A 27,716-nucleotide genomic window follows, 5' to 3' on the forward strand; every position below is an offset into this window, starting at 1 on the left:
ACTCAAGTGTGTGTTGTTACACTTTAAATACAAGTACACAGACTGAAAGCAAAATAATGAAAATATATATCATACAAACCATAATGTAAAGGAAGCTTGTGTGGTTACACTAATATCAGACAAGGTAAACTTCAAGGCAAGAAGTGTACTAGAGATATAGGGTAGCATTTCCTAAAGATAAAAGCATCAATTCATCAATTCATCAAAGCAACAATTCAAATCCTGACTTTTTACATCCAAAATAACATAGTTTCAAACATGATAAAACAAAAAACGGAGAAATAGACATAACCCCTATTTTAGTTTAATATATCCTTCTCTGGTATGTTAGACTTAAAAAAAAATTATATAAGTTATATAGATTCTTTGAACACAATTACTAACAAATTTAATCAACTTTATACACTAACCATAAAAAGTGTGTGCCACATTCTGGCCACCTACCTGTGCCAGGGACACGGCAGTAGCTAACTGTCCAGCCAGGCAGCAGCGGCAGCGGAAGCTGCTAGGCGGAGAGACCAGTTTTCTCAGTTGGAGCTTCTCATCTCTGTCCCTGGAAGGAGTTTCAGGCATGAGGATAGAGTGGTCATCCACAGCCACCAGTTCAGCCCCGGGGTCCGAGGCCTCTCCACATCTATGTCAATATGTCTGTGATAGGATGCCCCCACAGCTACGTCATACATCATTACGTCTGTGATTCGGGAGTCCCCGCAGGCACATCAGACGTCACTATGTCCGATTCGGGTGCCCCCATAGCTACATCACTCATCACTACTTCTGATATGGGAGTCTCCACAGCCACGTTAGGCCTCACTACATCTGTGATACTGGCATCCCCACAGCTACATCAGACGTCACTACGTCTGTGATACTGGCATCCCTTGAAGCTACGTCATACGTTGCTACGTCAAACGACACTACGTCTGTGATTTGGGTGCCCCCACAGCCACGTCACTACGTCTGATATGGGCGTTCCCACAGATACGTTACACGTCACTACGTCTGATATGCACGCCGCAACGGTTACATCATGCGTCACTTCGTCTGTGATTCCGGTGTCCCCAGAGCTACGTCATATGTCAGTGTGTCTTTGATTCAGGCATCCCCACAGCTACGTCATACATCACTATGTCTGTGATTCGGGTGTCCTCGCAGCCACATCAGACCTCACTACGTCTGTGATTTGGGCGTCCCCACAGCTACATTAGACGTCACTCTCTGTGATTCGGGCGTCCCCACAGCCACGTCAGACGTCACTACGTCTGTGATTCAGATGTCTCCACAGCTACATCAGATGTGACTATGTCTGTGATTTGGGCGTCCCCACAGCTACATTATAGGTCTGTGTTAGAGGTGTCAGGGGTAATGAGGCTGCTTATAATCATCACCAAGAACTGCCCTTTGGGTCCCTCTGAACCACTGCCTCATGTGCTATTCATGTGTCGCTCAGGGCTGTGGGGCTGGCCAAGCTCCAGGACCAGCCAGCCTTTAAGGTGGGACTCAATTTAGCTGCAAAGGGGGACATGTGGGGGCAACAAACTTGGTCTCCAGTTCCGCCCATCAGCAGGCGCCCCAGGCCTTTCCCAGCCTCTCGTGCCATTTGGTTACTACTCAGCTGCCTCATCACTTTGGGACTTCCTGTCCTTGGGGGTCTTGCTTCCCAGGCCTGATGCCAAGGATCTTGGGCTCTTTCTCCTACCCAGAGCCCTGGGTGCCATCTGCCCCCAGTGGCTCTGGCTCCTCAGAGCTGTAGGATCTGCTGACCAAATCTCACTAATGGATCTTTCTGGCCATTTCTGTTCAGCTGCAGTCCAGCCGTGGTATGGTCTTGTTGGTCATGGAATCTGGAAGTAATTAAGTTTTTATTAGAAATGATAGGGACAAAAATATCACTTATATATGGAATCTAAAAATGTGATACAAATGAACTTACTTACAAAATAGAGTCAGACATAGAAAACAAACTTACAGTTACCAAAGGGAAAAGGGCAGGGTCATGGGGTATAGATAAATTAGAAATCTGGGATTAAACAGATATACATTACCAAATAAAAAATAGAAACAAATGAGGTCCTACGGTACAGCACAGGGAAATATGTTCAGTATATAGTAATAATCTATAATGGGTAACAGCCTTATCATGCCAAGGGGGCTTGTGTAGCTCAATGAAGCTATGAGCTATGCAGTGCAGGGCCACCCAAGGCAGATGGGTCATAGTGGAGAGTTCAAACAAAACATGATCCACTTGAGGAGGGACTGGCAAACCACCCCAGTATACTTGTTGTGAGAACCTCATGAACTGTATAAAAAGGCAAAAAGATATGACACCAAAAGATGAGCCCTCCAGGTCAGGAGGTGTCTAATATGCTACTGGGAAGAGTGGAGGACAATTACTAATAGCTTCAGAAACAATGAAGCATCTGAGCCAAAGTGGAAACAAAGCTCAATTATGGATGTGTCTGGTGATGAAAGTAAAATGCAATGCTGTAAAGAACAGTACTGCATAGGAACCTGGAATGTTAGGCCCATGAATCAAGCCAAATTGGACACAGTCAAGCAGGAGATGGCAAGAGGAAACATCAACATCTTGGGAATCAGTGAATTAAATGGAAGGGGATGGGTGAATTTAATTCAGATGACCATTATATCTACTACTGTGGGCAAGAATCCCTTAGAAGAAATGAATAAGCCCTCATAGTCAACAAAAGAGTCTGAAATGCAGTACTTGGGACCAACATCAAAAACAACAGGATGATCTCGGTTCATTTCCAACACAAACCAAATAACATCACAGTAATCCAAGTCTATGCCCCAACGACTGATGCTAAAGAAGCTGAAGTTGATCAGTTCTATGAAGACCTATAAGACCTCCTAGAATGAACACCAAAAAAAGATGTTCTATTCATCACTGTGGATTGCAATGCAAAAGTAGGAAGTTAAGAAATACCTGGAGTTACAGGCAAGTTTGGCCTTGGAGTACAAAATGAAGCAGGGCTAAGGCTAACTGAATTCTGCCAAGAGAATGCACTGGTCATAGCAAACACCCCTTTCCAACAACACAAGAAATGATTCTACACATGGACATCACCAAATGGTCAATACCAAAATCAGATTGATTACATTCTTTGTAGCTGAAGATGGAGAAGCTCTATACGGTCAGCAAAAACAAGACCTGGAGCTGACTGTGGCACAGATTATCAGCTCCTTATAGCAAAATTCAGGCTTAAGCTAAAGAAAGCAGGGAAAACCACTCAGCCAGTCAAGTACAACCTAAATTAAATCCCCTATTTATACAGTGGAGGTGGCAAATAGATTCAAGGGACTAGATCTGGTAAACAAAGTCCCTGAAGAACTATGAACAGAGGTTTGTAATACTGCACAGGAACCAGTGAACAAAACCATCCCAAAGAAAAAGGAATGCAAGAAGGCAAAGTGGGTATCTGAGGAGGCTTTACAAATAGCTGAGGAAAGAAGATAAGCAAAAAGCAAGGGAGAAAGGGAAAGGTATACTCAACTTAATGCAGAGTTCCAGAGAATAGCAAGGAGAGACAACCCTGAATACTCATTGGAAGGACTGATGCTGAAGCTGAAGCTCCAATACTTTGGTGACCTGATGCAAACAGCCAACTCATTGGAAAAGATTGAAAGCAGAAGGAGAAGAGAGCAACAAAGGATGAAATGGTTGGATGGCAACACTGATTCAACAGACATGAACTTGGGCAAACTCCAGGAGATGTGAGACTCAGAGAGACCTGATGTGCTGCAGTTTGTGGGGTCACAGAGTCAGACACGACGTGGTGACTGAACAACAACAATAAGCAACTGCAGAATACAATCTCTTTTCATGTGCTCATGAAATATTTACCAAAATGTACTATATGGTATGCATAAAACAAGTCTGAAAAAACTTCAAAAAGTTAAAATCACCTAAGGCATGTTCTCAAGCTATGGTGGAATAAAACTAGAAATCAATTAATAGATAACTAGAAAATCTGATAATGTTTAGAAATTAACCAACACTCTTCTAAATAACCCAGTAGTCAGGAAAGCACAATGAAAATCAAATATTGAAAATGAAACACACCAAAATGTATAGGATATAGCTAAAAAAGCATGTGTTAGTTATTATTTATTGCCCTTCCCTTCCAAGTTCCACCTATTAGGTTGTTTTGTGAAAATAGGTTTGGGCCCTTTATATATTTCCCCTTGCCAACTGGAACTTTGCCATCAGAGGGCACTGTAAATACACTGCAGGAGGAGAATTTTTGCTTCCTGGTTCTGGTGTGCCGGCTGGGCAAGCTTTGCCAGGATTCATTGCTCTCCCCTACTCTAAACTTGAACAGTCCACTGTGGCAGCAGCATTTAGCAGCCAAGAGCTTCCCCTGGCATGTTTTGTAGCAAAGGCCCTCCGGTGAGGCGTCTCTGTGAAGTTGTTCCTGGCACCCCACTGGGTGGATTTCAGGGTGTATCTTAGGATGATGCACCAGAGTAACTTTTCTGCCATCTAGTGAGCCACACTCTGCCTTCTACAGAAAGGTCTGGGTCTCAGGTCTTAGTAGGCCTCTTCTTTGGTGTGTTGTCTCAGTTCTGGGTGAGGGGGAGAAGTGGGGGGGATATTGGTGGTAGGAGCTATTCCTTGTATCTACTATTTCTGTATTCTTTAGAATCCTCTTTACTTCTTGCTAACCAACCCCTCATTACTGCAATCCCTTGGTATGGCTAATAAATTCTTTACTGTCTGAGCCACCAGGAAAGTCCAGTAATACCTTATATTATTAATAAAATCTTTCTGTTGAAATTACTGTGTTCTTAACTCTCTCCTGATTGGACCTATTGATTCACAGTGCTTAGAATGAAGATGACTTTAAGTGCATATATTGGGGATGGGGGGAGTTAAAAATCAATTTCTAAGTTACCATCTCAAGAAGTTAGAAAAAGAATAAAAATATGGAAAGAAACTAATAAAAGTGAAAACATACATTGAAAAAAACAGTAAGCTCAGGACTTCCCTGGTGGTCCAGTGGTTGAGAGTCTGCCTTCCAGTGCAGGGAACACAGGTTTGATCCCTAATCAGGAAACTAAGATCCCACATGTCACAGGGAAGCTGAGCTCATGCACAACTAGAGAGAAGCCCATGAGCCACAACAAAAGATCCCAAGTGCCACAACTCAGACCTGACAAAGTCAAAAATAAAAATAAACATTTTTTAACAGAAAAAAAAAAGTAAGCACAAAATCACTCACTCTAATACCCAGTACAGAGGCAGCATCTTGAAAAGCACCTGGATCTCACAAGAAGGAGATTTACTGACAAGTTTTAGGGCATCTCACACACTAGTAAAGTAATGCTCAAAATTCTCCAAGCCAGGCTTCAACAATACGTGAACTGTGAACTTCCAAATGTTCAAGCTGGTTTTAGAAAAGGCAAAGGAAACAGATCAAATTGCCAACATATGCTGGATCATTGAAAAAGCAAGAGACTTCCAGAAAAATATCTATTTCTGCTTTATTGACTATGCCAAAGCCTTTGACTGTGTGGATCACAATAAACTGTGGAAAATTCTGAAAGAGATGGGAATACCAAACCACCTGACCTGCCACTTGAGAAACCTGTATGCAGGTCAGGAAGCGACAGTTAGAACTGGACATGGAACAACAGACTGGTTCCAAACAGGAAAAGGAGTACGTCAAACCTGTATATTGTCACCCTGCTTATTTAACTTATATGCAGAGTACATCATGAGAAACACTGGGCTGGAAGAAGCACAAGCTGGAATCAAGACTGCCGGGAGAAATATCAATAACCTCAGATATGCAGATGACACCACCCTTATGGCAGAAAGTGAAGAACTAAAGAGCCTCTTGATGAAAGTGAAAGAGGAGAGTAAAAAAGTTGGCTTAAAGCTCAACATTCAGAAAACTAAGATCATGGCATCCAGTTCCATCACTTCATGGCAAATAGATGGGGAAACAGTGGAAACAGTGGCAGACTTTATTTTGGGGGGCTCCAAAATCTCTGCAGATGGTGACTACAGCCATGAAATTAAAAGATGCTTACTCCTTGGAAGAAAAGTTATGACCAACCTAGACAGCCTATTAAAAGGTAGAGACATTACTTTGTCAACAAAGGTCCATCTAGTCAAGGCTATGGTTTTTCCAGCAGTCATATATGGATGTGAGAGTTGGACCATAAAGAAAGCTGAGCACAGAAGAATTGACGCTTTGAACTGTGAACTGTGGTGTTGGAGAGGACTCTTGAGAGTCCCTTGGACTGCAAGGAGATTCAACCAGTCCATCCTAAAGGAGATCAGGCCTGGGTGTTCACTGGAAGAACTGATGTTGAAGCTGAAACTCCAATACTTTGGCCACCTGATGCAAAGAGCTGACTCATTTGAAAATCCCTGATGCTGGGAAAGACTGAGGGCAGGAGGAGAAGGGGATGACAGAGGATGAGATGGTTGGATGGCATCACCGACTCAATGGACTTGGGTTTGGGTAGACTCCGGGAGTTGGTGATGGACAGGGAGGCCTGGGGGCGTGCTGCGGCTCATGGGGTCGCAAAGAGTTGGACATGACTGAGCGACTGAACTGAAGTGAACAGACTTAATGCAATCCCTATCAAAATACCAATGGCATTTTTCATGGAACTGGAACAAATAATTCTAAAATTTGTATGAAACCACAAATGAGTTTGAATTGCAAAAGCAATTTTAAGAAAGAACATGTTCATGTATATGGAGACTCCCATCGGATAAAGATGTTGACTACTCCAAAATTAGTTCACTGACTCAATACAGTCACTGTCGAGTTCCCATCAAAATTTTCTGTGGATATTTATTAAGGAATTCTAAAATTTATATGGGCTTCCCAAGTGACTCATCTGGTAAAGAATCTGCCTGCAGTGTAGGAGATCTGGGCTCAATCCCTGGGTTGGGAAGATCCCCTGGAGAATGAAAGGCTACCCATTCCAAAATTTTATATGGAAATGCAAACAACTTACAAAGCCAAAAATCAGAAAGAAAAATTGTTGGAAGATTTACAATGTCAGATGTCAAGACTTAGCATAAACCTATGATACTTAAGAGCGTGTGATATGGGTGCAGTGATTGATAAACAGACAGTGAAACAGAAGAGAGAGTCTGGAAATGGCTATGCCTACACAGTAGCCTGATATACAACAAAGGTGCTACTGCAATTTTGTGGTAATGAGATTTTATTTTAAAAAACTGATGCTGAAGCAATTGGATAATTCATATGCAACAGACTTTAACCTTATTTTACACCATTTACAAAACTTAATTCTGATTGGATTATAAGCCTAATATGAAAGTAAATAATTTTCTAGAAGAAGGGTTAGTAAATTTTTCCTGTAAAAGACAAGATAATCAATATTTTCAACTTTGTGGGCCACATGGTCTCTGTTGGAACTACTCAACTCTGCTGTTGTAGTATAAAGTAGCCATAGAGAATACATAAATAAATTGGAATGGCTGTGTTCCAGTAAAAATTTATTTACAAAAACAGGTGGCAGGCCACATGAGCCATATTCTGCTGATCCTTGTTCCAGAAGACAACAAAGAATAATACCATGACCTTGAGATAGGAAGTGATTTCTTAAATAAGATCCAAAAAACCATGAACAATAAAAGACTTACAAATTCTGAAATTCTATTTATCAAAGTACACCATCAAGAGCGTGAATCACCAAGACATGGACTAAGAGAAGATATTTGTGATACATATGCATATATATATGCATGTATATATAAACATATCATAGATATAGCATATATATCCAAAAAATACATCTGCAATATCTAAAGAATGTCAACAAATTAAAAAGAAAAAAATAAAACAGCTCAATGGAGAAAAACAGCTCAAAGAAAATGAGAAAAAACTTGAGCAGCCATTTCACAAAAGAGACTATCAGCATGGACATAAGTACATGAAAATATATTCCATATGATTAATTATCATGGAAATGCAAATAAAAAAACACAATGTAATATCAGTACACACTTATTGAAATGGCTAAAATGAAAAGAATTGACAGTATGAAGTAGTAGCCAGAATATGGATCAACTAGAACTGGAACTTTCATATACACTAACAAAAATGTAAATTGTTACAACCACCTTGAATCACTCTACTAAAACCTCCTTTATGACCCAGGAGTTTCAGTGCTAGGTATATGAGAGAAATGCACGAATACTGCAGAAGATCTGTACAAGGTTGGCCATAGCACTTTTCTTCCTAATAGCTGAAAATAACTCTAATGTCTGTCAAGGGAAGATGGATAACTAAATTGTGGTATATTCAAACAGTGGGATACTACAAACAATAAAAAAAGAACTGATAACATGGATTAGTATAGTAGACATGATATGTAACAAAAGAAAGCCAGACACAAAATTGAAGTAAGCTGTATGATTCTACTTCTATGAAATTCTGGGACAGATAAAATAATCTGTGGTGGCAGGTACAATAGAGGAGCACAATGGAGTGTCCTAGGGAGAAGAAATATTCTACATCTTGATCTGGGCAGTGGCTACATAAGTAATACACGTGTTAACATTCATTGGGCTATATATACTTTTGGTTTTGCACTTTAGTCTCTGAATGTTAAAACTCAAAAAAAAACTTTAATAAAACAGAAAAATTTACAGGAATATATTTTCACTGAAAGATTCAAACAACACTGAAATAGACTAAGCCATTAGCCTTACCTCTTTCCTGTCCCTCATTCTTGCTGTCCTCCCTAAAACAAAAAATCCATTAAGTGATCCTACTTCCAAATTATTTTTATGCATTTACATGCACATATATGTGTAATATTTAAAAATTCATGCTTTATAGTAGTTTTATTTTTATCCTAAAAATTCATCTCTCAGCCCTTTCTGTTGAATACATATCAGTTTCATTTTAATAGCTGGGTAGTATTCTATTGTATCAATGTAACATAATTGAGTAATTTCCCTACTAGCGGATATACAAATTATTTATAATTTTTCATTATTTGAAACAATGCTGCAACAAACTTTCTTAAAATTTCTTGGTGCACACAAACAAATATTTTTTGTGCATTATGAACAATTAATTTTGTTTGGCTAAAACAGCAGAAACAAAACTGTTGAGAAAAGAAAATTGTAGAGTAAAAATTTTGGTAAATTCTGCTAAATTGCTAAGAAAGGCTTACAAATTACATTCTGACCAACTATATATGAAAATACCTGTTTCCACACATCTTTAATAAACACTAGATATTATCCATCTCTTAAAAAGTTGCCAGTTCTAAGGGGAAAAAATGCAATTCTTTGTTATTTTAAATTATTTTTAGTCATTATTTAAATTTCTTCTTACTGAAGTGGTTATTTAGATCCTTGGCACATGTCTTTATTAGGTTGTTTACATTTTTTCTTATCAATTTTGGAGTGTTCCTTATTAAATGTAATAATACATATTTTGAAAATATTTCCTCCTTGTTTGCCATTTCTTTCTTTTTCTTATTCCATAGCATTAGCCAGGACTCTCAGAACAATACTGAAAAAACTTTAGTGGGAAATCTTGTAATATTTTATTAGGTATGATGCTTGTAGCTCAGATGGTAAAAGAACCTGCCTGCAATGCAGGAGACCCATGTTTGATCCCTGCATTGGGAAGATCCTCTGAAGAAGGGAATATCAACCCCGTCCAGTATTTTTGCCTGGAGAATTCCATGGACAGAGAAGCCTGGCAGGCTATAGTCGATGGGGCTCCAAAGAGTCGGACACGACTGAGCGACTAACACATACTCAAAAATTGTGTATGCCGATATATCTTTTATTAAAACAAAGAAGTTTCTTTCTACTTCTGGTTTGCAAAAGTCGTTTTCTTTCTAATCAAAAATAGTTGTCAAATTGTATCGAATGCTTTTTGCATTTCTTAAGATAATTATATCACTTTATTTTGAATGTAATGATTTGTATTAATATATTCTGAATTTCAAAGCAGTCTTGAATACCTTGGATAAATCCTTCTTCAGTTCAGTTCAGTTCAGTCGCTCAGTCATGTCCGACTCTTTGCGACCCCATGAATCACAGCACGCCAGGCCTCCCTGTCCATTACCAACTCCTGGAGTTCACTGAGACTCACGTCCACCAAGTCAGTGATGCTATCCAGCCATCTCATCCTTTGTCATCCCCTTCTCCTCCTGCCCCCAATCCCTCCCAGCATCAGAGTCTTTTCCAATGAGTCAACTCTTCACATGAGGTGGCCAAAGTACTGGAGTTTCAGCTTTAGCATCATTCCTTCCAAAGAAATCCCAGGGCTGATCTCCTTCAGAATGGACTGGTTGGATCTCCTTGCAGTCCAAGGGACTCTCAAGAGTCTTCTCCAACACCACACTTCAAAAGCATCAATTCTTCGGCGCTCAGCCTTCTTCACAGTCCAACTCTCACACCCACACATGACCACAGGAAAAACCATAGCCTTGACTAGACGAACCTTTGTTGGCAAAGTAATGTCTCTGCTTTTGAATATGCTATCTAGGTTGGTCATAACTTTCCTTCCAAGGAGTAAGCGTCTTTTAATTTAATGGCTGCAGTCACCATCTGCAGTGATTTTGGAGCCCAGAAAAATAAAGTCTGACACTGTTTCCACTGTTTCCCCATCTATTTCCCATGAAGTGGTGGGACCGGATGCCATGATCTTCGTTTTCTGAATGTTGAACTTTAAGCCAACTATTTCACTCTCCACTTTCACTTTCATCAAGAGGCTTTTTAGTTCCTCTTCACTTTCTGTCATAAGGGTGGTGTCATCTGCATATCTGAGGTGACTGATATTTCTCCCGGCAATCTTGATTCCAGCTTGTGTTTCTTCCAGCCCAGCATTTCTCATGATGTACTCTGCATAGAAGTTAAATAAGCAGGGTGACAATATACAGCCTTGATGTACTCCTTTTCCTATTTGGAACCAGTCTGTAGTTAGATGTCCAGTTCTGTTGCTTCCTGACCTGCATACAAATTTCTCAAGAGGCAGATCAGGTGGTCTGGTATTCCCATCTCTTTCAGAATTTTCCACAGTTTATTGTGATCCACACAGTCAAAGGCTTTGGCATAGTCAATAAAGCAGAAATAGATGTTTTTATGGAACTCTCTTGCTTTTTCGATGATCCAGCGGATGTTTGCAATTTGATCTCTGTTTCCTCTGCCTTTTCTAAAACCAGCTTGAACATCAGGAAGTTCACGGTTCATGTATTGCTGAAGCCTGGCTTGGAGAATTTTGAGCATTACTTTACTAGCATGTGAGATGAGAGCAATTGTGCGGTAGTTTGAGCATTCTTTGGCATTGCCTGTTTTGGGGATTGGAATGAAAACTGACCTTTTCCAGTCCTGTGGCCACTGCTGAGTTTTCCAAATTTGCTGGCATATTGAGTGCAGCACTTTCACAGCATCATCTTTCAGGATTTGAAATAGCGCAACTGGAATTCCATCACCTCCACTGGCTTTGTTCGTAGTGATGCTTTCTAAGGCCCACTTGACTTCACATTCCAGGGTGTCTGGCTCTAGGTGAGTGATCACACCATTGTGATTATCTGGGTCGTGAAGCTCTTTTTTGTACAGTTCTTCTGTGTATTCTTGCCACCTCTTCTTAATATCTTCTGCTTCTGTTAGGTCCATACCATTTCTGTCCTTTATCGAGCCCATCTTTGCATGAAATATTCCCTTGGTATCTCTAATTTTCTTGAAGAGATCTCTAGTCTTTCCCATTCTGTTGTTTTCCTCTATTTCTTTGCATTGATTGCTGAAGAAGGCTTTCTTATCTCTTCTTGCTATTAGTTATGACATTTAAAAAATACAATTCTGGATTCATTCTACTTATACTTAAGATACCTAAATATGTGTTCATAAGTCAGTGTATGCTTTTTTTGTCAGTTTTAAATTTCAGACCATGTCAGCTCCAATGTAAATGGGTTAGAAAACTTTTTACTTTTTTCAAGGCATTAGATTGCTAAAATCAGTATAGCATGTTCCTTACTTATAGAACCTTCTTTATTTGGTGTCCTTTTATGAAAGAGCTTTGAATACCTTTTCAGTGCTCTCAGTGTTTGTATTGTTGCTTGTTGTTTTAAGGTGAACATTCCTCCATGGGTCTATTTTGGTGATTTCTGTTTTCCAGAAACTTTTTTAGTCTAGATTTTTCTGATTTATTATCTTAAATTTAGAATGTATCTCAGACTTTTTAAGAATCTACTCTATATTTATAATGTCCCTTCTCATTTCAAATGTTGATAATTCTTTTTTTTTTAAACCTTGATTAGACATACTAGATTTTTATATTTTTGGTTCTTTTCAGTTTATTAAAATTTACTCATTTCATTCATTTCTGTTTTTTTCTTTAGTAACACTTTCCTGGTATATTTAAAATTTTCTCCCTTTAGCTTCTTGAGCTATATGTATGATTTGCTTCTATTCACTCTTTTCTTATTTTCTAACGTATGCACCCAAGTCTATATATTTTCTCTGAGTATGTATAGATTTTGAATTGTATTGATCTCATCATTCTTCTTGTTGTAGTGGTTAAATACACTGGCTCCAGACTATACTGCTGCTGCTGCTGCCAAGTCGTGTCTGACTCTCTGCGACCCCATAGACGGCAACCCACCAGGCTCCCCCGTCCCTGGGATTCTCCGAGCAAGAACACTGGAGTGAGTTGCCATTTCCTTCTCTAATGCATGAAAGGAAAAGTGAAAGTGAAGTCACTCAGTTCAAACCCCAACTCTGTCATCTATGTGCCCTTGGGCAGGTTATTTAACAGAGTTCTGTGTTTCAGTTCCTCATCTGTGAAAAGAGATGATAACAGAATCGACTTCTCAGGATTATTGCAATAATAAAATGAGACAATCCAAGTAGATCACTCAGCACAAAACTGGTTGTATAATAATGTTGAATAAATTTTGGTATCATTATTTTTAACTAATCAATAACTTCATTTTACATTTCTTTTCACTACCATTATTCTAAGTTAAAGATGTGGGTTTTTATTTCCAAGTTATAAAAATTGTATTCTTTTGTTTACTAATTTCAAATTTTATTGCAGTGTGATCAAAGAATGTGAACTGAATGATTTCTTATCTGGGAATTTATTAACATTTTCCTTGTGTTTTAGAAGGTAGTTAATGTTGCATGTGTGTTTGATGAGATTATGCATTCACCATTATAGTATACAAAGTCCTTTATACCTATTCAGTCAAGTTCCTTTATTGTGTTATTCAAATCCTCACTACTCTTGCTTACTTTTTTCCTACTTCATCTGTCAGTTTTTGAGTTGAAGTCTTCCAAAATAGCTGTGTATTTTTCATTCCTATCTGTATTTCTATCAGTTTTTACTTCATATATTATAAACATGACTTTTGGTGTTATATTGTTAGGTTTGAAAAGATTCATTATTAATTGGCCTTCTTATGGAATTGTATCTTTTGTCAACATAAATGTTCTTTATCTTGTCAAATCCTCTTTACATTAAATTCCTTTTTTTTAGTCTGACATTAAACTGTTACCACACTTGTTATCTATTTTTAGTTATTAGGCTTATTTATCTTTGTATGTTCTTTTCTTTTCAAACTTCTTTTTAGATGTATTTCTTCTAAATATCTTATGACTAGACATGTTATTATTTTATAAAATTTGAAATTTTCTGTCTTTGCTTAGGAAATTATATCCATTTGTCATATATTTTGATTACTGGTGATTTGACATTTTTCCTGCCATCTGGTTGAGTGGGTTTTACACACTTTCAGAACTTCCCTCTTATCTCTTCATCATGCCTTTTCTCTGCCATCTTTATGTTGTCTTCATCCAAAACAGAAGTGGCCTACAGGCCAAATTTGTCCTGCTTCCTGTTTTGTAAACAAAGTTTTATTGGAACAAAACAGGCTCATTCAATCACATATTATCTATGGCTGTTTTCACACTATAGAGCAGAGCTGAGCAGTTGAGTCAGAGCCTGTATGGACCACAAAGCTGAAAAAATTTACTCTCTGGCCTTTTATAGAAAAAGCCTGCCAGCATCTAGTCTAGGTTTTAATTTTATGTTATTAATTTTAAACATATACCATAATTAGGCAAGTTAACTAGTTTCTTTCCTCTTCACTGTTCCTTAAATATCTTCATCTTTCTTGGATTCATTACTTATTTTATTAAACTTCATTCAATAGCCAGTTATCCTTTAAAGAAATTTCTATTGGTGATACACATCTGTTGAGTTTTCTTATTTTTAAAATCTTGTTCTTAATCTCTAAGATCACTATTTGCTTCCACTAATGTAATAACATCCTAATCTCTTTGAAGATAATTGTTATAATACTTATAAGTATGCATTTTACTGATAATTATATTTTTCTGAAAGTTATAAGATGAAATTTATAAAACAAATGTCTACATATCTTTTCATTTATCTTTCCACAGGTATTTTTTCAGTATTTAGTGAGTTTGATACATGTACAAATGTATTATTATTATATCTTGCATTGATTATTCTTGTACTTTGTAAATGAAAATTCCTGTTAGAGCTCTACTTTCACTTAATGTGAGTTGACTCTGGTGATTATAGGAGAAGAGAAGGACATTCTGCTGGATTTCAGAGTGAGGGGTCTTCCCATCCCTCCTGAAGTCCATTGCTATTGTTCTATCTTTAGCTCCCAGGACTTATGGGCTCACTGCTTTAATCTGTGGACAGTTCTAAACAGGAAAAGGGAAGGAGATCAGCAGTCCAGCTGCCACAAATGCAGTGTCTCCATTCACTGCTCTAATCATTACCCCAGCACCCTCTACTCACTGAATCTCTTTGAAATAGAAGCATCCCTGAAATTGCTTCTATTCCTGTAGTAGTTTTAAGCTTAGGAGTGTTTGAGGTTCAGGTGCTCTAGTTTATTTCCCCAAGGCCTGATGTTACTGCTGATTAGTTGCTAAGTCGTGCCCAACTCTTTTGTGATCCCATGGACTGTACTCCACCAGGCCCCTCTGTTTGTGGAATTTCCCAGGCAAGAATACTAGAGTGGGTTGCCATTTCCTCCTCCAGGGCATCTTCCTGACCCAGGGATCGAACCCAGGTCTCCTGCATTGTAGGCCAATTCTTTACCCGCTGAGCCATCGGGAAGCCTGCCAAGGCCTGATACCATCTCCTAAAATTTTCTAATATATTGATGATACTTTTTTGTCCTAGAACCTGTTAACAGTTATTCCACTCCCCACTTCCCCTCTCCCCTATCTCTCAGTCATTTCTGTCATTTCATAAGATTTGGTAGAGGTAAATTTCCTTCAGTCTGATGTCTTCATTTAATGTTCATGTACAGGATTTTAAAACCAACTCTTCTAAAACACCATTAAATATAATTGCTTTGTGGGTGGTGACATGATATTACCATTTTTAAAATTTCAAAACCTTTAAAAATATACTCAGAAAGAGTATTTGTGACACAGAAAGAGCAAGGAAGCCGTACTCCAACAGCATCTGAGGGGATTCGAAATGAGAAAAGGATGTTCACCAACTATAATGAAAAGGGGTACTTAGTCTCGAGTCTCGTGTCTTTAAAAATAGATTGGGTGGTCCATTCAACTAAGAAGTGTTCCTTCATGGGGGTAGGAGACAATGGTTACTGCAAAGCTGTAATCACTTAGCCACGTTTTCTACCTGATAACAAATGACACATTAGGCAGCGATCTGACATCTGTGACATTTGACTAACAAGCTCATCCTGCTGTGGAATTCTACCCTTATCCTGCCATTTCTTGATCCCTGCCTGCCAAGTAGTAGATTTCAGAGTACACCATAAGCTAACTCTAACAGTTTTTAGTCCTGATTTAAGGGTCTCTTCCTAGAACCACTGGAAAGCATAAACCCTGATACACCCTCCCCCACTCACTCACACACATTATCTGGGCTTTTAAGTCCTTCAGTAGACTAGCTGGTCTCATTGGGCTTTCTTTCAGGACCTCAGAAGGAGCAGATGTGTTTGAAATTCCTATTAATACTCTTGAGATTTCTCAGTTGACTACTAATACCTTCCTCTCTTTCTCCATTTCCAGCCTTGGGTTCATTTGCAGGGGTTACTGTCAACCTCTGTACACTTTCAGAGCTCTCTGAGACAGCACTAGGTGAATCTCTAAATTTTCTCTGCTTGTAGTAGACAAAAACTTTTTTCCTTGCCATCAAGTATCTATCTCACTATCAGTTGTGCCCCAATTTCAACCTGGCAGGGACTGAATGTACTTCCATGTTCTGATCAAGGTATCTCCTGTGGCAACTGCCACAGGTGCACTGTGGCTTTGGATGACTAAGACCTGTGCCTTATCAGATTTTCAAGTGGTGGCACAAGGTCCCTAGGCTGCTAGCCCTTTTGATTTTCAGGACTCCTGCTATCGTTAAGGCCCTTGTCCTCTACCATCATCTTACGGCTTCCCTTCCTTTCTTCACCTCCTCAGGAATAAAATACACAGAAATTCACATTTATGTAGCTCTTACTAACTATAAAACATTGTGCTAGGTATTTTCACAATTATTTTTCATAAAACCTTCAGCATAACTATGAGGAGTCCTTATATAGTCCTTATAGTTATGGTCCTTAATAAATGAGTCCTTATTTCCCCCATTTCTACCATCTCGAAGCTGAGGCTCAGAGGGCTGTGAGGGACTTGTCTGGGAGTACAAAAGTGGCAAGGGGTAGGGCTGGGATCTGAGTCCTGGCTTCTCACCTTGGAAGCCCAAGGCATCACCCTGAGAATCAGCCTTGAGCCTGGCCCACCCAAGCGCATGGATCTGAATTCAGATAAGAAACTAGAGGCTAAAGGGAGAATGTAGCTGACTCTTTCCCTTAAAAGGAACAGGGCTGGCCAAGGTACCTTTAAAACTGGAGAATCATAGCACCAGATGTTTAGCTGAACAGACAAAATTTGGCTGCTTGGGAAAATCTTGTGTAGAGTCATGGAGACATGAATTTTAAGTATGAAGACCACCTGACCTGCCTCTTGAGAAACCTATATGCAGGTCAGAAAGCAACAGTTAGAACTGAACATGGAACAACAGACTGGTTCCAAATAGGAAAAGGAGTACGTCAAGGCTGTATAGTGTCACCCTGCTTATTTAACTTATATGCAGAGTACATCATGAGAAACTCTGGGCTGGAAGAAGCACAAGCTGGAATCAGATTGCCGGGAGAAATATCAATAACCTCAGATTAGATGACACCACCCTTATGGTAGAAAGTGAAGAGCAACTAAAAAGCCTCTTGATGAAAGTGAAAGTGGAGAGTGAAAAAGTTGGCTTAAAGCTCAACATTCAGAAAACAAAGATCATGGCATCTGGTCCTATCACTTCATGGGAAATAGATGGAGAAACAGTGGAAACAGTGTCAGACTTTATATTTTGGGGCTCGAAAATCACTGCAGATGGTGATTGCAGCCATGAAATTAAAAGACGCTTACTCCTTGGAAGGAAAGTTATGACCAACCTAGATAGCATATTCAAAAACAGAGACATGATTTTGCCAACAAACGTCCATTTTTCCAGTGGTCATGTATGGATGTGAGAGTTGGACTGTGAAGAAAGCTGAGTGCTGAAGAATTGATGCTTTTGAACTGTGGTGTTGGAGAAGACTCGAGGGTCCCTTGGACTGTAAGGAGATCCAACCAGTCCATCCTAAAGGAGATCAGTCCTGAGTGTTCATTGGAAGGACTGATGCTAAAGCTGAATCTCCAATACTTTGGCCATGTCATGCAAAGAGTTGACTCACTGGAAAAGACTCTGATGCTGGGAGGGATTGGGGGCAGGAGGAGAAGGAGACGACAGAGGATGAGGTGGCTGGATGGCATCACTGACTCAATGGATGTGGGTTTGGGTGAACTCCGGGAGTCGGTGACGGACAGGGAGGCCTGGCGTGCTGCTATTCATGGGGTTGCAAAGAGTGGGACACGACTGAGCGACTGAACTGAACTGAACTAAATTCTTAGTACCTGCACTCTTATTATGGATAAGCTTTTGAGTTTTTTTATTAGCCTATTCAGCTTTTTCTGACATTCTGCCTTTTTTTTTCCCCCTTGGCCTAAACAATAGGAGCTCTCCCTAATTCAATAATTCAACAAACGTTTATTAGTTGGCTACTTTATGATAGGGCCTATTCTATATGTAGGAGATACAGAGAATAAAAACACACATCTTGACCATATATACTGGGAGCCAGTACTGGGAGCCAGAGGTGGGAAGGGTAGGTACAAAAAATTGACAAGTAAATCTACAATTACCACATAACAAGGTAGTATCTGTGATGTAAGGCTGTGGGAGGTCCTAAAGGATAACAAAAAGGGACAGTTAACTCAACCTGGGTGCAGGTGAGATGAAGAATGGATAAGCTAAGACTTCCAAGAGGATGTAATTCTTGCCACAAGATTGAGCCCTTGAGATGGTCAGGACTACAACTGCATGTGTAAGACTCTTTTGGAAAAGAGAGATTCACACCAAAATAAGGCAGCGATGGAAACCTTCTCTTGGGGATCTGAGGACATAAATCATTTGCTAGAACTTCACTGGAACCTGAATAAACTTAATGTTCCCTAGCTCTCTTCAAGTTACTTCTGCTGCTGCTGCCGCTAAGTCGCTTCAGTCGTGTCCGACTCTGTGCGACCCCAGAGACAGCAGCCCACTAGGCTCCCCCGTCCCTGGGATTCTCCAGGCAAGAACACTGGAGTGTGTTGCCATTTCCTTCTCCAATGCATGAAAGTGAAAAGTGAAAGTGAAGTCGCTCAGTCGTGCCCGACTCTTAGCAACCCCATGGACTGCAGCCTACCAGGCTCGTCCGCCCATGGGATTTTCCAGGCAAGAGTACTGGAATGGGTTGCCATTGCCTTCTCTGATTCAAGTTACTATGAGGTCACTTATAAGTCTGCTCCTGGGTTTCTGGGCAGTTATTCTGAATTTCCCCAGGGCCTGGCCAATAACCTGCTCTTTCTCATTTGTGCCCTTACTCTGGAGCTCCATCAAAAAATCTCCTTAGTTTCTGGACTTCCCTGGTGGTCCAGTGGTTAAGACTCCACATTTCCAATTCAGGGTGTGAGGTTTGATCTCTGGTCGGGGAACTAAGATCTCACATGCTCTGCGGTATGGCCAAAAATAAAAATCTCCTCGGTTTCTATCCACCCCTGGGCCTGTTGCTCTTACCATGACTAAGCAATTATCTTATCTTCGGAAAGCCTTTTTGACTTATCTACTCACAGTTGCTTCTTATTGCCTCTACTGGCTGCTATTGTCTAATGATACCTGAGGTCTGCCTCTTTTGTCTTTTTGTGTACTTTTTTTGTTAACCACCAACTACCTAACTTTCTCCCTTAATCAATCATACTTATATTCTCCAAAAAAAAAAAAAAAGCGAAGTCGTTCAGGAGTGTCTGACTCTTTGCAACTCCATGGACTGTACCCTACCACGCTCCTCCATCCATGGGATTTTCCAGGCAGGAGTATTGGAGTAGGGTGCCATTTCCTTCTCCAGAGGATCTTCCCAACCCAGGGATCAAACCTGGGTCTCCCTCATTGTAGGCAGACGCTTTACCGTCTGAGCCACCAGGGAAGCCTTATATTCTCCAAGAAAGGAATCAATTTGTTGATTAATTACTAACCTCTTACTTGGGCAAAGATCTTATATTTAGCCAGTTCACAGGTCACTGTCCAATCAGGGGACTGGTTGCCCTTATGTTGGATGCTTAGCCTTGTTCCAACCAGGGACCCAGGGTTACAAGTCACAAGGATGGAGGCTTACATTGACTGAGCCCCTTAGAGGGTTATAGGAGGCAGAAACCTGAGGCCTTGGTCAATTCAGGAGATTGATGCTAACAGATAACATTAGAGGCACTATAAATAGGAAAAACAAAAAGATTTAAAAAAATACTAATATCAAACCACAATTCTTTCTTGGAACAACATCAGATAATGGGAGGGGAAGAGGATAAAGAAAAATAGAAAGTTCCTGGTAATACATATATTTATATACAAAAAAAGCATAGAAAATAAATATACCCAAGGAAGGAACACAGGTTGGCCTACTTCAGAGGAAATGATCTTTCCTGAGGTTCAAAGACTTCTCTCTTCTCAGATACATGAGGGATGACATAAAGAGTGCAGTGAATGTGATTGTTAGTTTTAAGTGTCAACTTGACTATGCGAATGTTCCAGTTATTCAATTAAAAAGCTAACCTCGGTGTTGCTGTGAAGAAATTCTGTTACATGTGGTTAACTTCTACAATCATTTGACTTTAAGTAAAGGAGCTTACTTTACTTTGGAAGGAAAGTTATGACCAACCTGGACAGCATATTAAAAAGCAGAGACACTACTTTGCCAACAAAGGTCTGTCTAGGCAAGGCTATGGTTTTTCCAGTGATCATGTATGTATGTGAGTGTTGAACTATAAAGAAAGATGAGCGCCAAAGAATGGATGCTTTTGAACTGTGGTGTTGGAGAAGACTCTTGAGAGTCCCTTGGACTGTAAGGAGATCCAACCAGTCCATCCTAAAGGAGATCAGTCCTGGTGTTCATTGGAAGGACTGATGTTGAAGCTGAAACTCCAGTACTTTGGCCACCTGATGTGAAGAGCTGACTCATTGGAAAAGACCCTTATGCTGGGAAAGATTGAGGGCAGGAGGAGAAGGGGACGACAGAGGATGAGATGGCTGGATGGCATCACCGACTCGATGGACGTGGGTTTGGGTGGACTCCGGGAGTTGGTGATGGACAGGGAAGCCTGGTGTGCTGCAGTTCATGGGGTCGCAAAGAGTTGGACACAACTGAGTGACTGAACTGAACTGAAAGGAGGTTATCCTTGATATTCTAGGTGGGCTCCATCTAATCAAGGGAAAGGCCTTAAGAGCAAAACTAGGATTTTTTTCTAAGGAAGAAGAAATCCCACCTGTGAAACTGTAGTGCCTGTTCCTGCCCAAAAGTTTCTGGCCTGTTAGCCTGCTGCTTGCCTTACACAGCCTGAACCTGTTAGCTCCCACAATCATGCCAGTCAATTCCTTTATATTACATAATAAAATAATTACAATAAATATTTTGATAAGTATATGATGATAATCAATATTATAAGAAATTTATAATATATCTACTGGTTGTTCTCTGATACAACCCTGCCTTATTCAGTGAGGGTGGAAGAAGACATTTGGAAATTTGATACTCAGCACAACCTTTATCATCAGCTCTTCACTCCAACTGAGGCTTCCCTGATGGCTCAGTGGTAAAGAACCTGCCTGTCAACGTAGGAGATGCAGGTTTGATCCCTGGGTAAGGAAGATACTCTGGAGGAGGAAATGGCAACCCACTCCAGTGTTCTTGCCTGGAGAATTCCATGGACAGAGGAGCCTGGCGGGCTGCAGTCGCAAAGTTGGACACACACACACATTCACTCCAGTTAGGCCAGTCTCCTGTTTATCTCTTCATAGTGATTCTCCTTTCCCTGCTATGCTCACATTGCTTTTCCGTCTGACTTGCCGCCACTCTGTCTCCTGCTTTCAAAAACTCCTTTCCTTTCCTTACACTCTAGCTCTGTCAGAAGCCCTCCATAAAGTCACCTCCTTTTGCTCTAGCTCCATTTGCTCTTTTCTTTCTCTTAATTCCCTCAGCAGATGTTAGTTGTGCCGTTCACTGTGATTCTTAACCTTACTCTCTCAATGTTGTTTTGTATGTTGTATTCACTTCTAGTTAGGTATAAATCTGTAAGAATAAATTTGATTGTGCAAGAAATGTTATGCTTCTTTACTTTGTTTAAATCAAATCAAATTCACCTCAGACTTAAGTGATTCCAGCCTTAATTCTGCTTAAGTAGAAGGAAATCCAATCCCAGTTATTATCAGGCTTCCCTCCCTTCCTCCCTAGGAATTCACCAGAGTCTGGAAGATCTATGTTGAGCCAGAAAATGGGGGAAGATGGACTTTGACATCTTCACTGTTCAGGGATGTATGGTCCCCACAAGCCAGACAACAGCTCTGCTCATGGACTGAGTAGCAGTGGCAGGGGGATCACCATGCATCTATCTGATGTTTGGCTAGGTCTTGGGGTCCTTCAAGGAATAAAGGCTGGTATCCTCACTACTGAAACCCTGACTATGACTCTTTTCCAGTTTGGGAAATGTTTTCTTTTGCAACAATTCCACCTATGCACAACCCCTCCTTCCCTTTCTCTCTTTCCTCCTTTCCCTCTCTCCCCAGATGCCCCTACCTCTTGAATCCCCTACCTCTTGAATGCCCCCTTTGGGAGCAAGAAACCTGGAGGGCAAATCGCTGGCCACAACTTCAGGGATACCATTGAAATTGCATTCTGTGTCCAGGCCAGGTGGCTTCAATGACAACGCAAGCAGTGCCTCCTGGAGTTGTCTAAGAGAGAATTCCTGTCAACTTCTTTCTGCCTAGAAACACAAACTCCCTAGAAGCCTGTTTGGAATGGAGGGGAGGGAAAATATAAGAACATAAACCAAATTAACAGCTCAATAAATTATCCTGTCACACACTTGTTTTTTTGTTTGTCCCCTGTATTTTCACTTGGTGTTCAAAAATATGTGTGGGCTGATATGTGTTCCAATTAGATTAGGAACTTCCTGAAGATTAGAATAATACTGTATTTACCAATTATTTAAAAATCTTTCTCAGTGTAATAATTAGTATATGAGGAGGACATAAGTGTGTCTTGAACCACAGAACGATGAGTCTGTGGATTACTGACTAGGCTCCACCACTTCAAACTGCACCAGGGCTGACCTCCTTGTTGAAGGACTGGCTCCAGTGTCTTTTCACTGTCACTTTTAGGGTTAGGTAAATATGCTTTTATTTTACCGGCTTCTGTTCACAGCTGCTGCTGGCCTGAATTTCCAAGATATCACATTTCTACTTGGGACCTTTCTGGCCCCAAGTAAAAGTAAACATTTCTTTTACAATTCAGACAGATGATATTAACTTGAACCTTCTTTCACATCAAGAGAATTCAGGTCACAACATAAACACGTCTATGGTAACAACAATGGAGAATTTCTAAATGAAATCAAAGCAGTACCTGGTATGCATTTTCATAATACCTTTCACCTGAAGAGCCAAGTACATTAGGAGAACTTTATCTCAATAATCCTTAGAGATAAGTAAAGGGACCTGACAGAATGACTTGTATAGATAGGGTAACATAACTAGGTTGTTAACACCCTGTTGCCTTGCCTAGTATTTAAATAGCCACCCATGGACTGTACCCACCAAGATCCTCTATGAGATTTTCCAGGCAAGAATATTGGAATGGGTTGCTCTTCCCTTCTCCAGGAGAACTTCCCAACCCAGGGATCAAACCCAGTCTCCAGAGTTGCAGGCAGATTCTTTAACATCTGAGCCACCAGGTAAGGCCATGAATAGTTAGGCTAATTTGCCTTAACAAACCATTGTTTTAATGACATAATGGAATATTTGTGCTCTGACAGGAGAACTCACATTTTCACATCACACTAACATCAGTAAGCACAGTATGGAGAAAGTTTAACCAAATTTGCCAATATGCACTTGGCTTTGAACTTTCCAACCTCTCTCTTTTGTAATCTTGCTTCCTTTTTGTTGTCTGTCTCCCCATTGCCCACACCTCCCTTGCTCTAAAGCTAGTAAAAGACTGAAAACTCAATTACATTACAGCATTGGAACTTAATAGATCAGCTCCCCTAGGACTCCATGCATTTTGAAAGACAACAGCTTAGCCCAAAGAAAGTGGTTGCACCACTTTCTGATATGGTGAAAGATTTTTTTTGGAGGTGGAAAGCTTTCCATTCCTGTTCCCCTAAATAACATGTAGATGATTACATATTCTACTTTCAGCTCTAGAGAGAAAAGTCTGCAACTAAAGAAGACAGAGAAAGTAATGGTAAAGGAAAAGATGATGAGGGAAGACTTCGTTTTCAAGGAGAGAAGGAAAAGAGAGTAGAACCTTATCTTTTCCACAACTGTAAATCACCGTAATTTGTGGAAATTAAATGTACACTTTAAGCACTTATTCAGTATTCACCAATGATGAAGCCTATTTGGGCCTCATCTTTTGACAGAACAATTGTAACTAATAACACAGAATAACATTTTGTAAAATGGGCTGTCTCCATCCCCTCCTTTTCCTCCCCTACACACTCTATTAAGGATCTGAGCACAAAGCTAACACTGCATTATGCGCTCATCCCATGTGTCTTTTCATGGCTTCACACCAGAGTTTGCTCTGCTCCTTGGTCTGAAAACATCTTCCCTTATTGCTCTGCCTGTTGAACGTCATTCATCATCATCATTCACCCGATGAGACCCCATTCAAATGCTAGCCAAGAGGTCTTCTCCAAAAGCTCTTTTTGCCCTGAGTAGGACCAATCCCTTCCTCCACTATACTCATCATTTTGTGTAACTAATATGTAGTAATAGATCTCTCTGCTCCCCAGAATGCGAACTATTTTAAGTTGGGACCAGGTCTTACCTATCTATTTATATTTTCAGTGTCTGATGCTCTTATGTATTGGGTATAATAAATGTATGTACAGTTATCATATAAGAAATTTAGTTTCATAAATGACACAAAATTTAGACAGAAGAAAGCAAGATGGCATGATGTACTGGGCTAAGAAAATTAAGGTTAGGTAACTACTGAATTCAACAAATATTTACTTAACACCCAGGAGTAAGGAATTGTGTCCCAGGAGTACTAGGATAAATAGAACATGAGGCTTTGAGGTGCTCACAGTCCACCTTATAGGTTATCTTTCTCTGTGCATAGCAGTATCCTGATTTAGGTATCACCTTAACATGTTTCTCACAACCTGTGAGGTAGGTCATGATTTTCATTTTTACCAAGATGGAAATAGAGGGTTTGAATTTTTAGGTTTTCTGACTCCCAGACTGGAGTCTTTCTTTCCCACTACATCAGAGTTTCTCAAAATTTTCCACAGGAGTACACTTTCACAGGGAGAACAGACTTATTATAATCTTCAGAAACAGAAGCTCAGAATCTAGCATGCTCTATTGAAAGTTCATGATTACTATAATGTTTTCCATTACTTCTCAGTGAGTCAAAGAGAAGGTCTGAGGAAATGAACCACATTGATTCTGGGTCCCTGAGGGGCCTTAGTACAGTTTCCTAACAAGAGGGGGGCAAAATTTCAGAAACACCAGGGCCACACTGCTGCCTGCACTCAAGGTGTCTGGCTTTGGCTTGAGTCCTTACCCACCATTCTGAGTAACTTCATCAGATTTCTTTAAGGTTTCTACTAGTATAACTAACTATAGTCACTGCCCTGTCCGAAAACGGTAACAAGACTGCATACTCTACTCCCAGATTTTAAGTAAGTAGTGGGGGCTGACCATTTACAGCCTTCCAGCAAGGATGTCCATTCTAGCAATAAGATCTCTTCAATCTGATACTATTTGCCAATCTGTTCTCATTGCTTGCTGAACCTAAGAGTTGGAGATGGCTCTTTCAACCGCCTGTGGGTCTTTGAAGGCCCCATAGGTTCAACGACGCCCTTTCGTCCGCACCGCCGCTAGAGGGCAGCCCAGGATTGCAGCTCTGCTGTGCCCTCTAGTGGCTGGTGGGCTGACATGCTCTTTTATGGAACCTATAAAACCCTCAAAAGTTGCACTCGGGAAGTCAGCCTGTGTGACACCCGGCAGCGAAATTTTAAAAAGCGTCCTGGTTGTCAGCTTCCTTTTCTTAAGGACTTTGGCAGACTCAGATAATTTCCCTTCTTGGATGAATCTCTCACTCCCTAGGGTCTCCCCCTCCCAGGGTGTGGCAACGTGGAGCCATCATCACTCTCTCTTGGCAAGGTAAAAAGTTAGAACCTGGGGGACTTGGCGACTTTGCCCAAAGTCTTTTTACTTCCTCCATCTTCTGCATGGATATAGAGCTTATATAGGCATCCAAGATCTTTCGATATAACCTCTTTTTCGGCATGAGACTTCAGGATTCAAATCCTGGCTCCCTCATTTACTCTTTGGGTCACTTTAAGACAGTTAACCTCACTAAGCTTCTGGTTCATCTGTAAAATTGAGAGAATAGTACCTACGTTTTACAGTTTGCGGATGGTAGTGTATAGAAAGTGCTAGGTCTTGCACAGTGAAAGTGTGCATTCGTTATTAGCATTAGCTATTTTTATTCCTCAAAGCTTCTGTCTAGTGTACACCACGTCTTTCAATTTGGTACAGGAAAAAAAAAAAAGGCTGCCTTTACATAGGACCCAAGGGTACATGTGCAAAAATGAATTAAAAAACAACTTAATTTTATAAAAGTGGCTAAGCTAACAGTGACCTTAGCTTATGGAAAGGGGGGCTCGTTGTGTGATAGAATCAGTGCCATGGGCTTCAGAGTGCAAAGGAATCCCACAGGCCTAAAATCCTCATGAAAGAGCTATTTTGCACATAGGTGTCCTTCCTCTTTCCTAGTCCCTGTGCTCCCACCACGTGTAAGAATTCAGCGAATCTGGGAGTGGATTCTGTGAGTTAGGCCTGGGGGCACGGTGGTGCAAAAGCAAAACGGTTTCAGGCCAAGGCAGGGAACTGAGAACTCCAAAGGCCAAGAAACCCAAGCCAATCAGATTCCCCACACCCAGGAGTCTAAATGGTGGCAGAGGCTCGCTGCCCAAAGTCCAAGCAGGGCAGGAAAGTGGCCAGAGAATCTGACAGGTAGAAACACGATAGAAACTGTCAGAAAAGTTAAAGCTGAAGAGCTCATAACACCCACAGGCCCAGAGAAAGGTCAGTATGAGCTGAGCAGCTGTTCCATCTGGTGCCAGAGACCTTGGCTGTAGTCTTCTACACCAGGCAGTTTAGGCCTCCCTGATCAGCCCCACCTAGAAAAGCCAATTCTTCTGCTCTTAAAGGGGACCTGCCTGTTTCTGGCAGGGAGTCTTACTCTCAGTGGGCAAAGCTAGCTCTTAAGGATGAGTAGCGGGGGAGGAGGCAGAGAGGACGTTCAGGGGTTCAACTGGATCCAAAAGGAAGGCGCTTGTGAATGGAGCCTGAGCCACCATGTTGTGAGAACTACATGCGTTTCTTTCCGAGGCAGGCAGGGGCCTTGGCAGCCAGGGACCCTGACAAGCTGCGACTTGAGCTGCGCCTTGGAGACTGGGTTGGCTGGAGAGCGGTATAGAGGAGGAAGGAGGGCGTTCCTGCAAAGGGGGTGGGGTGTGGAGGGAGGTGAGAGGAACAGCAGGAGCAAAGGCACGAAGGAAGAATGAGTCTGCTGCGCGTTGAGAATGGCATGGAGACTTCACTGATTGGAGCCGAGAGTTCTTGCAGGGGGATGGAGGCAGCGATGATTGGATAGCTAAAGTGGGGCCAGATTTGGAGGGCTTTGAATGCCCGACCGAGGAGCACTCAACCCAGCTCCTGCCTCGCGATTTCCGTTCAAGACTGAATTACCTAAAGGGTGGTTAATTCCAACGGGTGTTCTTCTTTGGGGGCTTCTGAAAAGTCAGCTTATCCTCTTACCTGATTCAATTCTGTTCTTTTCACCAAGGAGAAAGTAATCCTCACTTGTCGAGGGGAGAGGGGGTAATGTTGACTGATTTCACTTTACTTGCTTGGAGGATGCAAAAAAAAAAAAAGAAATCCCATTTCCACGCCAAATATTAAATTTGGTTTCTCCTCCTCAACGCAAGTTCTCTTTCTCTCGCCAGCACCTCCCCCACGTTTTTCCTGCTCTCCACC

General features: G+C 40.8%; 1 protein-coding gene and 1 long non-coding RNA gene across 9 annotated transcripts in view; one reads left to right on the forward strand and one right to left on the reverse strand.

Moving 5' to 3' along the window:
- Window positions 1–559: 559 nt before the first annotated feature.
- Window positions 560–27,665, reverse strand: LOC129621429 (uncharacterized). The gene is made up of 3 exons (XR_008699355.1): window positions 27,498–27,665; window positions 8,726–8,757; window positions 560–1,844 (listed from the first exon to the last, which is right to left on the reverse strand). It is a non-coding gene; the product is annotated as an uncharacterized LOC129621429 (long non-coding RNA).
- RFX7 (regulatory factor X7) overlaps window positions 23,256–27,716 on the forward strand; it is a 147,240-nt gene continuing 142,779 nt past the window's right edge. For 2 of the 8 annotated variants that reach the window (XM_055537862.1, XM_055537861.1), the window contains exon 1: window positions 25,701–25,835. The gene's annotated coding sequence lies outside the window, so the exon portion shown is untranslated. Of the gene's footprint in view, window positions 23,390–25,700; window positions 25,836–26,653; window positions 26,763–27,182; window positions 27,561–27,716 lie in introns of those variants that run through there. The other 6 variants (XM_055537860.1, XM_055537859.1, XM_055537867.1 and 3 more) reach the window with 4 other exon arrangements.

This window comes from Bubalus kerabau, chromosome 10 (assembly GCF_029407905.1).
Source record: "Bubalus kerabau isolate K-KA32 ecotype Philippines breed swamp buffalo chromosome 10, PCC_UOA_SB_1v2, whole genome shotgun sequence".
NCBI lineage: Eukaryota > Metazoa > Chordata > Mammalia > Artiodactyla > Bovidae > Bubalus > Bubalus kerabau.